This window comes from Lagenorhynchus albirostris, chromosome 16, assembly GCF_949774975.1.
Source record: "Lagenorhynchus albirostris chromosome 16, mLagAlb1.1, whole genome shotgun sequence".
Classification (NCBI taxonomy): domain Eukaryota; kingdom Metazoa; phylum Chordata; class Mammalia; order Artiodactyla; family Delphinidae; genus Lagenorhynchus; species Lagenorhynchus albirostris.
The window spans coordinates 39,106,169-39,120,366 of NC_083110.1; the positions used below are offsets into that span (position 1 = coordinate 39,106,169).

The following is a 14,198-nucleotide window of genomic DNA, read 5'->3' on the forward strand; positions in this document are numbered from 1 at the left end:
GGGCTGCCATAACAAAGTACCATAGACTGGGTGGCTTAAACAAGTTTATTTTCTAACAGTTCTAGAAAGCTAGAAGTCTGAGATCAAGGAGTTGGCAGGTTGGTTTCCTCTGAGGCCTCTCTCCTTGGCTTGCAGAGAGCTGCCTTCTCCCTGTGTCTTCACATGATCTTCCCTCTATGGGTATCTGTGTCCTAATCTCTCCGTATGAGGACACTGGTCATAATGGATTAGGGCCCACCTGAATGACCTTATTTTACCTTAACTACCTTTTTAAAGGGCCTATCTTCAATACAGTCACATTCTGAGGTACTGGGACTTAGGACTTAAACATATAAATTTTAAAGAGACATAATTCAGACTATAACAGATGTTATGCTACAATGTGGTAACACATTAACCCCCAAAGCTCAGTGGTTTAACACGAAGTTTATTCTTCACCCTTGCAAAATTCAGTGAGCCAGTCAACTTTTCAGGGCAACTGCCTGATAAGGTAACTCAGTGATTCAGTCTGTTTCTGTTGTGTGGTTTGCCAGTGCCACGTGTGGTCTGTGAGATTGCTGCATCGGGAAGAGAGAGCTGGAGGGTTGCATGGTGGCTCCAATATGCTCTTGCCTAGAAGTGTAGAAGCACCCTTCTGCTCACAACCCATTGGTCAGAGCTGGGCATATGGCCCTACCTAATTGCAAGAGTTATTGGGGTGGGGAATGGATATTTCATGAGCTGTAAATATCTCTGCCACAGCTGGTAATAAATGCTAAAACAAAAACCAAGCAGAGTAGGGTGACAGATATGAGTGTTGTTTTAAAAAGGGTGGTCAAATACAGCCACTATGAGAAAGTTAACATTTAAGTAAAGTCACAAAGGCAGTGAAGAAATGGGGGAAAGTGTTCTTTGCCTGAGGTAATGAAGAAATAGCAGAGAAGCCTGCTGGCTGGAGCAAAGCAAGTGAGGGAGATGACAGGAAATAAAGGGCTATGTCATGGAGGACTTTATAGGCAAGAACTTTGGACTTTATTCTGAACTGGGAAAATATTGGGGGTTTCTATAATGGGATTTAAGTTTTGAAAAATCATGCTGGTGATCGCATAGAAAAAAGACTGTAGGAGGCAGGATGGAAGTCAGGAACCGGAAAGGTGTAGCAGTCGTCCATGTGGGGACTCACTGGGCTGGGGCTGGAACTGGGCTGGGATGTTGCACTCTCTTGGATGATTTTCACCACCCCCGCCCCCCCGCCAAACTACCAGCAACATCTCTCCCCCTCCTCACTCTCAGCTTATTTTATTAAACTATGAATAACTGGAAAAGAAATTCCACCTGCATCAAACAAGTCTACCAAGCTATCTGTATCTGCCTGCTCGCAATCCTTGTTCACCCATTTCTATTAGCGTATAAATATTTAAACAGAGAACCTTAACGCCCACATCTCTTACCTGCTGTTGTCCCATTCCCCTGCTCCTCTTTACAGCAAAAAGAAATACATCTACTTGCTGTTACCATTTACTATCTCTAAAATCAAGCTTGAAAAAAATAAATTAAAAAAATCAAGCTTGTATCCCCACCACTTTGTCTTAATTGCTCTGTTCTCAAGCTCTCAATGATCTGTAAACTGCCAAATCCAAAGGTCAATTTTCATTTTACTCAACTTCTCAGGACCAATGACACATGCATTTTCTTCTCCCTGAAACATTTTCTTCCTTTCATCTTTAGGACTCCTCTGTTTTGTTTCTCCTCTTACCTCTGGCTGCTCCTAAATTTCCTTTGCTTATCTTCTAATCTCTGAAGTCTAATCTCCATATGACTAGCCTTTGGATCTCTCTTTTATTCCCCAGCAATTGTGCAATTAATGTCCTAGGTCAGCGACTTTCAGTGATTTTCAAACTGTAGGACAGAACCAGTATTCAGTTAAAAAAATCAGTTGAGTTGGGAGCAGAAGTTTTAAAAAACTGAACAGAATAAAGTGGAAGAGAAAGGGAAGGTAAATTTGCTTCTTGAAGCTTTTAAGCTATATATTGATCAATACATGTATTTGGTCAGTATGGAAAATGTATTTTGTATTCTGGGTTGAGGTCAGAAGGTATCAGAGTTAGTGCTCTGTGTGAGCTCATCCAATCCTGTGGCTTTTAATCCACTGACCACTGACCAATCAATTTGTATCTCTGTATGTCTCCCCAGAATTCCAGTGAGTCCTGGCTCACCCTAGCATTGCTTCCAGAGTACTGCCTAACCCACAGATCCTTCTGGATCTACAAAAGTTCTTTGCCACTTCCTACTGAAGGATGGCAGGATTCCACATGCACGGATCAGCCAACTTTCTTTGCTTCCCAGATAAGGAACATCAGTGGAGGATACTGTTCCTGACTTCGTGGAACATCTGTTGCCAGAGGCAGCAGAAAAGGTCAACCAGGTTGTGGCAACTGGCCTTGTAACCTATTTTCCATAGTACAAGATGAATATTGCCGAAGATCCATCACTATATTTTGTACTCTTTGTAGTGCTGCATTCCAGGTGTGTCATAGAAATGAAGAGGATATTTGACCTTGTCCTATTGACCTGGAGGATATTTTGAGTCCACTGTTTTGACCCTGTCAATGTGCTCATAGATAGCTAAGTATGCAAAGTGATCGGAAATGTATGGTGGAATGTGATTACCCAATAGATCACACCAGGACAACCTAACAACTGGCATATCTGCAGGTATTTGCTCCCAATTCACTCATGAATTTAGTAAGAAATAATACAAATTATTTATTACACAGCTTATAATGAATATTATGGGAGAAATTGTCAGTGGCTGAGACTTTCTACAAAGTTTGATCTAGGAAAACTACACTTGGTAGAAGTAGTCACTACAAACAAAGTGACAGAGCTATAACCAGGAAAGTTTGATGTGGACAAAAGCTTAATGCCAAATCAAATATTTACTTAGATATGTTTGTATTTACATATACAAAGACTAATCATGGAAATGATAATAAAATATAATTTAAAATAAAAATTGGAAGTCCCATAAGCCCTCTTCACAGCCTTTCTATGATGGGGGGGATGGTAGGCTGTGGACCTTCATTCACATTAGGGAGCAAAAGTAAACAAAAGTGTTCATTAAGGCAAATCAAACCATTATTGCTTATTCCTCTGCTCTCCCTTTGTTTTCTAGCTTTGGGTAAAGAAGTATTTTCCATTTTTCTTTTCAAGTTCAACATCATAATGCCGGACCGAATTCCCTCCCCCTTCCAAAACAAGAATGATACATGCGGTTAGGCTCAGGGGTCACTAAAGGACGAAGCCAGTGGTGGGTCTTTCCTCTTCCTCGCCCGGGTTGATCAGGGCGCGCCGGCTGTCGACTCTGCCCAGCAGCCCATGAGCTGGGAGAGCAGAAAGACCGCGCCGACGCCGACGCCCGCCCCCAGATCACCGTCGTCGCTGGGCAACGCCTCTGCCCCACCCCGGTCGAGCACGTGACGTGTGCATCACGTGACAGACCAGTCGGCGTCCTCCCGCGGAGGGTTGTAAACAGGCTTAGCGGTGGCCGAGCTGCAGCCCTGCTGCGTCCGCGTCTCCGGCATGCCCGAGGCGGGCGGGGGTTTCCCCGCCGCGAGCTCAGCGCCCACCTGAGGTAACTCCTGCGGCCTCGGGTCCGGCGTACCCGCGCCGCGCGGAGCCGCCGCTGCTGGCCGCTGTCGAGGCCGGCCGAGCCCCCGGCCCTGGCAGGGGGTGTGGCTGCCCGTTGTGCGGTCCGCGACAGGTGGGCGGGTCGGGGGCGGCCGTCGAGGACCGGGTCTCGCACCGCCCTGGGCCGGGGCCCAGGCGCCTATCCGGCCGAAAGGCGGCAGCGACCCCGGGCCGTGGGCTCTTCCGCCCCGGTTTTCGAGGCTGCCCTTGGGCTGGGCTGAGCCGGGGGCCGCAGGAGCCATCGGGCGCTGAGGGCCCGGGGCTGCCAGCGTGGAGTCCCAGTTGAAGTCCTGTCCCCGACGGGCTGTGAGACCTTGGGCAAGTCAGCCCTCCCCTTGGCCTGAGTTTCCACATCTGTAAAATGAAAGGATGGACTAGGTGATTTCTGAGGATCTTACTCTTCCGACGTGTGTGATCTCGAGAGAGGCCTGTATACATTGGAAGCTGCCAGAGGGAAAGCATAGGTAGATATTTTGTCTTTTAATTGCTGAGTTTCTGTTTGACTTTCAGTTTTTCACCTGACACGATTTGGATTCTTGTTCACTAGGTGAAGTTTTTAATAGAAAACTTAGAGAAAGTCATAATGGTTTATGTTACTTTTTTTTCTCCCCCCAGGCTTTTAAAAATGCAACGGAACCTTTTTTCTTAAAACCTTGTTTGGAAGCCGAATTTGTCAAAATCAGAATCTTTATCTGCTATACTGTCTTCCTTCCCCCTCCCCGGCTCCCATACCCCTGAGAGAACTAGGTTTGGGAGAAAAGGAGGTCCTGTTTTATGTAGTGAGTGAACATAAACAGAATCTGAGGTGATGGTGTGTAGGCAAAAAGATTATCAGGAGGATTTTTTTTTTTAAGTTAAGAGAAATACATAGTTTCCTCATTTGTTGTTTTTGAAGACTAGAGTTGGTAAGTTTACTAGAACTCACAGTTTGATGTTAAAAGAGGAAAACCATATCCTTTGACAGCCTGTCTGCTTGGTGCTTCTGTGAGGGGTGTGAAAATCAGAGGTCGAATGGACCATGAGTGGAACCCAAGGTGACCTAGTGAAATATGTTTTCTCTTTTGAAAGCAAACTGACTTCCTTGATGTTTGGTTTAGGTAAGTCACTTCCCTTCTTGGGGTCACAGTTTCTGCTACAAAGTGAGGAAATTGGATTGATTTGGGGTTCCCTTAGGGTTGCCAGATAAAATACAGGACACCCAGTTAAATTTGAATTTTAGTAAACAGTGAATAAGTTTTTAGTATAAAGCGTAGGGCATGCTTTACTAAAAAGTCATTGTTGGGCTTCCCTGGTGGCGCAGTGGTTGAGAGTCCACCTGCCGATGCAGGGAACACAGGTTCGTGCCCCGGTCCGGGAAGATACTACATGTGGTGGAGCGGCTGGGCCCGTGAGCCATGGCCGCTGAGCCTGTGCTCCGCAACGGGATAGGCCACAACAGCGAGAGGCCTGCGTACTGCAAACAAAACAAAACAAACAAAAAAAGTCATTGTTTATCCGAAATTTAACTGGGCCGACTGCATTTTTATTTGCTAAATCTGGCAACCCTAGCTCCAACATTTTTGTCTTCTTTAAATTAGTTCCAGGAAGATACTATAGATGCATAGATGGGAGTGAATTCATTAAACCAGTCAAGACCCTTTGTTTGTTATCAGTAGCAGTGTCTAGTTCTTGAAGAACAGCTCTGTTTCACTTTGGTCCCTCCTGCCCCCCCTCCATGTAGCAGATCTTTTTTGCTATAATCACATAATGTTTAGGTTTATACTCTTGGTGGTAAACAATTTAAATAACTGAAAGAAAAAAAAGTTGCCAAAATTTCTAAAAGTACCAAATTTGAGTCATGAAATGGCATATACTATTTTTTTTTCTAGAAAAGATACTTCACAATCCTACTTATTCTTTAGTTATCTGATTGACTCAAGACATTTTCTAAAGCAGTGGACTGTTCTGATGGTAAATAATCCTACAGGAAGATCTTAGGCCTTTTGCTTTGCCCACCTGTGAGTATGGAAATGACCAGTGTATGCACTATAAACATTTAGTTTTAACTATTTATCAGTTTTGTCTTTGCTATATTTTGAAGATTTTCAATGTTGAAATTTTTTTCGGGCAGTGTAATTTTTAATTCTTCATTTTTGAGGATTTTTTAAAAAAATTAGGCCTGATTTAGTTTCTTTGCTCAACTCACTCTGAAATCCCTGAATTTTCTAATTCATGGATTCATTTAACAGTCAACAAAAACAAAAAACCTGAGCACTGCCTTTGAGCCAGGCTGATGTGATCAGTGTTGTAGTTTTTCAGGTGCTTATTCTGATAGAGGAGTTAAATCACATGCAATCAGGGAATAATGTGTTGAGGGTCTTGAAGTGATAGAAGTGCTACGGAAACTGACAGGAGGATTAGTGCCCATCTGGTCATTAGATGGAATGGCAGAACTTCACAGAGGGGGTGGTATTTAATCCAGGTCATGGGGTTTAAGGTGGGGTTAGGAAGACAGGCTTAAAGACAGGTGGGAAGATGCAGGAAAGGGCAGGGGAAGCCATCTTCTCAGTTCTACAAAGCATACACTTCGTTGGATTGAAAATAGTTGACAATATTGTTTACATGTAGTTTTTGATTCACTGTGAATGCTAGCCTGAATTCTCTAGTCTTGCTGCTCAGTTCCTACAGGAGACCTTTTCTCTGGGCCATTCGGTTTCTCCAGAGAATCATCTGTTCTCCCCCTGTGTATTAATCTTGCTTTTCAAGGTGTATTCTGTAGACTGTTCACGTTGGTATCATCTTGGTGCTTGTTAGAGATGTAGAATCTCAGGCCACATCCCAGGTGTGCCTCAGAACAAGATGATTTATATGCACAAGAAATTTTGAAAGCACTGGACTGTGCTGTGCTATGGCAACAGCACAATAGCAACAACAAAATATTTTTGTCATGAAAAGTCTAACACAAGTTGGATGTAACTCCTCCATCTGTAGCTATGCCATCTGGCTTCCAAGATGGCAGTGGAAGAGCTGGAGGATCTCAATGAATGGTTTTAAAGGCCAGGCCTGGAAGTGGCTAACATTACTCTCACCATATTATATTGGTAAGGAATTAGTCACCTTACCTCTAACATAATTGCAAAGGAGGCTGGAAAATGTATTCTTCTAATTTGCCCAGGAACAGGGACCAGTGTAGTGGATAAGTAGCATTGACTCTGCTTCAGTTGGCCATTCTGGTCCCCAGACTGTTTCATTCTCCCTCCCACATGTAGGGCATGCTAACCCCCTGTACAACCAGCCATTGCCTTCAGTTCAAAGTACAGGCATACCTTGGAGATATTGCGGGTTCAGTTCTAGACCAACGCAATAAAGCAAATATTGAGATAAAGCAAGTCACAACTTTTTTTTGGTTTCCCAGTGCACATAAAAGTTATGTTTATGCTATACTGTAATCTGGTAAGTGTGCAGTAACACTATGTCTAAAAAAGACAATGTACATACCTTAATTTAAAAATACTCTACCGTTAAAATGTGCTTATCATCATCTGAGCCCTCAGTGAGTCCTCATCTTTTTCCTGATGGAGGGTCTTGCCTTGATGTTGATGGCTGCTAACTGATCAGGGTGGGGTGAAGGTTGGGGTGGCTGTTGGAATTTCTTAAAGTAAGCCAGCAGTGAAGTTTGCCATATTGATTGATTCTTCCTTCCATGAGCCATTTCTCTGTAGCATGCAGTGCAGTTTGATAAATTTCATGCACAGTAGAACTTCTTTCAAAGTTGGAGTCAGGCCTCTCAAACCTTGCCACTGCTTCATCAACTAAGTGTATGTAACATTTTAAATCCTTTGTTGTCATTTCAGCAGTCTTCAACAGCATCTTCATCAGGAGTAGATTGCATCTCAAGAAACCACTTTCTTTGCTCATCTGTAAAAGCAACTCATCCACTAAAGTTTTATCAAGAGATTTCAGCAATTCAATCACATCTTCAGGCTCTACTTCTAATTCTTGTTCTTTTGCTGTTTCCACCACATCTGCAGTTACTTCTTCCACTGAAGTCTTGAACCCCTTAAGAACTCATCCATAAGGTTGGAATCAACTTCCAAACTACACTTAATTTTGATATTTGGAACTCTTCCCATGAATCATGAATGTTCTTAGTGATATCTAGAATGATGAGATCCTTTCCAGAAGGTTTTCAGTTTTACCCAGCTGTATCAGAGGAATCACTATCTATGGCAGCTACAGCCTTCTGAGATGTATTTCTTAAATAATAAGACTTGAAAGTCAAAATTACTCCTTGATCCATGAGCTGCAGAATGGATGTGTTAATGGTCATGAAAACACCCATACAATAATCTCATTGTATATCTCACTCAGTGCTCTTGGGTAACCAAGTGCATTTTCAGTGAGCAGTAATATTTTGAAAGGAATCTTCTTTTCTGGGCATTGGGTCTCAACAGTGGGCTTAAAATATTTAGTGACATGTTGTGAAAAGATATGCTGTCACCCAGGCTTTGTTGGTCCATTTATAGAGTGCAGGCAGAGTAGACTTAGCATAATTCTTAGGGACCCTAGGAATTTCGTAAATGACCATTGGCTTCAACTTAAAGTCACCAGCTGCATTAGTCCCTAATAAGAGAGTGAGCCTGTCCTTTGAAGTTTTGAAACCAGGCATTGACTTCTCTCTAGCTATGAAAGTCCTAGATGATATCTTCTTCCGATATAACACAGTTTCATCTTCATAGAAAGTCTGTTGTTTAGTATAACAACCTCATTAATCATTTTAGCTAGATCTTTTGGGTAACTTGCTGCAGCTTCTACATCAGCACTTGCTGCTTCCTCTTGCACTTTGATGTTATGGAGACATCTTCTTTCCTTAAACCTCATGAACCAGCCTCTGCTAGATTCAGACTTTTCTTCTACAGCTTCCTGATCTTTCTCAGCCTTTATCAAATTGAAGAGAGTTAGGGCCTTCCTCTGGATTAGGCTTTGGCTTAAGAAAATGTTGTGACTGGTTTGATCTTCTATCTAGACCACTAAAACTTTCTCCATATCAGCAATAAGGATATTTCACTTATCATTCATGTGTTCACTGGAGCGGCATTTTTAATATTCTTCAAGAACTTTTCCTTTGCGTTCATAACTTGGCTAACTGGTGCAAGAGGCCTAGTTTTCAGCCAGTCTTGGCTTTCAACATGCCTTCCTTCTTAAGCTTAATCATTTCTAGCTTTTGATTTAAAGTGAGAGGACTCTTTGTTTCATTTAAACCATCCCTTCTCTTGAGGATTATTAACTGGACTACTTTCACTATTGTGTGTCTCAGGGAATAGGGGGGCTTGAAGAGAGGGAGAGAGACAGGAACAGCTGGTTTGTAGAGCAGTCAGAACATACACAACTTTTATTGATTAAGTTTGCCATCTCACATGGGCATGGTTCATGGCATCTAAAACAATTAAAATAGTAACATCAGAGATTACACTGATCACAGATCACCATAAAAATACAAGAATAGTGAAAAAGTTTGAACTATTTTAAGAATTACCAAAGTGTGACACAGACACACAGAGGACACAGAGTGAGCAAATGCTGTTGGAAAAATGGCGCCGATAGACTTGCTCAATGCAGGGTTGCCACAAACCTTTAATTCGTAAAAAATGCAATATCTGTTAAGTCCCAGTAAAATGAAGAACAATAAAATGAGGTATGCCTGTATGGGATCTTTGAGTGGTGCCAGGCTATCTTATCAGGTCCAGATAAGCCTTTCTTGTTCAAATGAATTAAGAAAACACATTATTTATTACTCTCCTCACCAAAGTATTATAATAAGGGCACAACATGACTAGTAAACAGTAGCATTTGGAAGGTGAAGCATAGACACACAGTATTTACTCTTCTGTAGCAGTTCTTTAATGTTTATGGATAGATATAAAGGAAGGTTCCCTTCCCTGGAAGGGAAGGATGTTTCTTGATTGGACTCTGATTTTGTTCCCTGGGAGAAACACTCACATCCTTTTTTCTCCATGGCTCCAGGGAACATCCTTAGGTTCTTCTTTTTCCATTATTTTGTTTGCTCACACCCTGTGTCCAGAATTGATGCTGGAAGCATGCTGTCCTGGGTATCATGCAGTTTGCCTGTTTGTAGAAGGTTGGACTCCCAGAGGTTTTTTTTTTTTTTTTTTTTTTTTTTTGCGGTACACGGGCCTCTCACTGTTGTGGCCTCTCCCGTTGCAGAGCACAGGCTCCGGACGCGCAGGCTCAGCGGCCATGGCTCACGGGCCCAGCCGCTCCGCGGCATGTGGGATCTTCCCAGACCGGGGCACGAACCCGTGTCCCCTGCATCGGCAGGCGGTCTCTCAACCACTGCGCCACCAGGGAAGCCCCCAGAGGTTGTTTTTAAGTCTTGAACAGACATTCTAAATCTGGGCCTGTTGTTTTTCTGCCAATACATTTCCTACAGAAACTTAGCAGACTCTTAATCCATTTGCTTCCAGTCAATTCAGAGTACCAATAACCAAATAAATTTTTGATTTTTGCTAGAAACAGCCAATAATAATCAGCCTACACTGTAAAGTTTCATTTTCCAGTTTTTCCCCATACAGTTTTAAAGTCATCATGTGTGTGATTTGCCTTCTGAGTTACAGCCATCAACAGGTTTTGTAACCATTTTTCTACTGCATAAGGTGGATCATCATCTTTTCCTTCTCTGATATGAAATTCCTCATTGCGTACAGAGTGGTGACTAAGAAAAATGCAACTTGTTGAGGGTTTTGTTATGATAGCATCCCACTTCTGGTAGCGGTTTCTGTTGGAGAGGTGGCCAAGGAACTAGTTGTTTTATTTGTAGAAGTTTCTATTTTTAGCTAGTATTTTACTAGTACTCAAAACCTGAGACCTGAGCTCTTTGGCATCCTGTAGGCAAATTAGCTCATTTTGTATATTTATTATTTCACATACTTTTTATTGTGGCTTTCTCCACTTTGCTAAATTAATTAGTATTCCCATATTTTCTGTCTTTAAAAAACAGTTGAAATCTTTTTTGTCTGCTTGGGTGCCGTCTCTCCTCATTTGTGGCCTTGTGATTTATGTCTTTTTTTTTCCTTTTTCTTAAATTTAATTTTTCATTTTGAGATAACTGTAGGTTCATATGCAGTTGTAAGAAATAATGTAGAGGGATCCCATTTAACCTTTATACAGTTTTCTCCAAAGTTAACAGCTTGCAAAATTTTAGTACAATATCACAACTAGGATATTGACATCTTTATAGTTAAGATGCAGAATATGTCTGTCACCACAAGGTTCCCTCATGTTGTTTTTTAAAATAATTAATTAATTAATTTTGGGCTGCGTTGGGTCTTTGTTGCTGCGCGCGGGCTTTCTCTAGTTGCGGCGAATGGGAGCTACTCTTCGTTACGGTGCACGGGCTTCTCATTGCAGTGGCTTCTCTTGTTGCGGAGCAAGGGCTCTAGACTTCAGTAGTTGTGGCATGCGGGCTCAGTAGTTGTGGCTCGTGGGCTCCAGAGTGCAGGCTCGGTAGTTGTGGCGCACGGGCTTAGTTGCTCCGCGGCATGTGGGATCTTCCTGGGCCAGGGCTCAAACCCATGTCCCCTGCATTTTGGCAGGCGGATTCTTAACCATTGCACCACCAGGGAAGTCCCCCTCATGTTGTTCTTTTATAACTACCCCCACTTCTCCCTGCTCCCACTGCCTTCTTAACCCCTGGCAACCGCTAATCTGTTCTCCCATTTCTATAATTTTGTCTTTTCAAGGATATTATATAAATGGAATTATACATTATGTGATCTTTTTGGATTGGCTTTTCTCACTGAGCATAATTCTCTGGAGATTCATCATTGTTGTTTCATGTCCAAATAGTTCTTTTTTTATTCCTTTTACATTGCTGAATAGTATTCTATGGTATGAATGTACCATAATTTGTTTAATCACTTACCTGCCGAAGGACATCTAGTTGAATAAAGCTATTACAAACATTTGTGTGCATGTTTTCCTGTAACCATATTACTTCATTTCTCTGGTTATAAAACTCCTGGAGTTGCTGGGCTGTATGATATTCACATGATATGTTTTAGGAAATTGCCCAAGTGTTTTCCAGAGTACCATTTTACATTCCTACCAATATGGAAAGGATGGTTCAATTTCTCCTTATCCTTGCCCACATTTTGCTGTTGGCACCATTTTTAATTTTAGTCATTCTAGTAGATATGTAGTGATAACTTCATTGTGATTTTAATTTGCATTTCCCTAATGGCTAGTAAGGTTGAACATATTTTCATGTGTTTATTAGCCACTTGTATATTCTCTCAGCAAAAGTCTCTTCATGTCTTTTGCCCATTTACTAATTGGATTTTTGTTGTTGTTGACTTCTAAGAGTTCTTTATATATTTTAGATACTAGTCCTTTGTCAGATATGTGGTTTGCAAATATTTTCTCCCACTCTGTGGCTGATCTTTTTACCCTTTGAAGAACAAAAGTTTTTTATATTTATGAAGTTCAATTTATAAAGTTTTCCAATTGGGAATCAAGGCTTTGGTGTCAAGCTTAAGAACTCTGTCTAACTCTAAATCCTAAAGCTTTTTTTTTTAATGCTTTTTCTCCCCTAAAAGCTTTTAGGTTATACATTTAAGTTCATGAACTATTTTGAGTTAATTTTTGTGTAAGGTGTTGAAACTTTATTTGAGGTTCATTCTTTTCCCCTTATTGCTCTGGCACCATTTGTTTAAAAGTTCTCTTTCCTTCACTGAATTGCTTAATTAAAAGTCATTTTGGCATATTTGTGTGGGTCTATTCATGGGTTCTCTGTTCTTTTCCACTGAATTATATGTCTGTCTCTCTGCCAGTATCACGCAGTCTTGATAGTAGCTCTATAATAAGTCTTGAAATCAGTAGAGTGATTCTTCCCATTCTCTTCTCTTTCGAGTGTTTTAGGGGCTTCCCTGGTGGCGCAGTGGTTGGGAGTCCGCCTGCCGATGCAGGGTACGCGGGTTCGTGCCCCGGTCCGGGAAGATCCCACATGCCACGGAGCGGCTGGGCCCGTGAGCCATGGCCACTGAGCCTGCGTGTCCGGAGCCTGTGCTCCGCAACGGGAGAGGCCACGGCAGTGAGAGGCCCGCGTACCGCAAAAAAAAAAAAAAAAGGTTCTTGTCAAAATCTTTTAAAGACTTTTGTAGACATAGACAAGATTATTTTTAAATGCATATGCGAAGAGAAAAGCTAAAACACTTTTTTTTTTTGTGGTACGTGGGCCTCTCACTGCCGTGGCCTCTTCCGTTGCGGAGCACAGGCTCCGGACACGCAGGCTCAGCGGCCATGGCTCACGGGCCCAGCCGCTCCGTGGCATGTGGGATCTTCCCGGACTGGGGCACGAACCCGCGTACCCTGCATCGGCAGGCGGACTCCCAACCACTGCGCCACCAGGGAAGCCCTTGACAAGAATCTTGTTAAGCTTGTGTATTAATTAGGGAATAATAGACATTTTTACTTTGTTGACTCTTCCAGTCCATGAATGCAGGTATGCATCTTAATTTATTAGTTTATTCTCTAATTTCTTTCATGAGCATTTTATAGTTTTCAGCATAAAAGGTCTTTGTTACATTTACACCTAAGTATGCCGTATTTTTTCATGATTGTAAATGGTGTTGTATTTTTAATTTCCGTGTCCTTGTTTTCATTGTTTGTATTAGAAGTATGACTAATTTTTGTATGTTTATCTTGTATACTACATCTTTGCTGAATTCACTTATTCTGCGAGTATTTTTTGTAGATTCCTTGGGACTTTCTGTGTCATCTGAAAATAGGTACAGTTTTCTTTCTTTCTAAGCTGCATGCCTTTTGTTTCTTTTCTTGCCTTACTGCATTGGCTAGAACTTCCAGCACTATGTTGTAAATAAGAGTTGCCTTTTTCCCAGTCTTAGGGGCAAAGCAATTGTTTTCTTATCATTAAGTATAATATTAGGTGTAGGGTTTTTTTTTGGTAGGTGCTGTTTTTCAAGTTAAGGATGTTCTTTTTTATTCCTATTTTTCTGAGAGTTTTTTTTTCTTAAATCGTGAATGGGTGTTGAATTCTGTCATATGCTTTTTCTTTGTTCATTGGAATCATATGATTTTATTCATTAGTCTCAACATAGTAGATTACATTGATTACTTTCCTTTTTAAAAAAAAATTTTATTGGAGTATAGTTGATTTACAATGTTGTGTTACTTTCTGCTGTACAGCAAAGTGAGTCGGTTATACATATACATATATCCACTCTTTTTTAGATTCTTTGTCCATATAGGTCATTACAGAGTACTGAGTAGAGTTCCCTGTGATATACAGTAGGTCCTTATTAGTTATTTATTTTATATATTATAGTGTGTATATGTCAGTCCCAATCTCCCAATTTATCCCTCCCCCTGATTAATTTTCAAAAATTGAAAATAATCTTATATCCTTGGAATAAGCCTCACTTGGTCATGGTTTATAATTCCTTTTATATTTGCTGAATTCTGTTTGCTAATATTTTAAGGATTCTTTTTTCTGTTTAGAGAACTTCCTGTAG

At 41.5% G+C, this 14,198-nt stretch overlaps 1 protein-coding gene across 11 annotated transcripts in view; it reads left to right on the forward strand.

Moving 5' to 3' along the window:
- Positions 1–3,487: 3,487 nt before the first annotated feature.
- Positions 3,488–14,198, forward strand: part of MARCHF8 (membrane associated ring-CH-type finger 8) — a 111,728-nt gene continuing 101,017 nt past the window's right edge. For 5 of the 11 annotated variants that reach the window (XM_060126018.1, XM_060126010.1, XM_060126006.1 and 2 more), the window contains exon 1: positions 3,494–4,133. The gene's annotated coding sequence lies outside the window, so the exon portion shown is untranslated. Of the gene's footprint in view, positions 4,134–5,612; positions 5,667–7,502; positions 7,728–14,198 lie in introns of those variants that run through there. The other 6 variants (XM_060126009.1, XM_060126011.1, XM_060126007.1 and 3 more) reach the window with 4 other exon arrangements.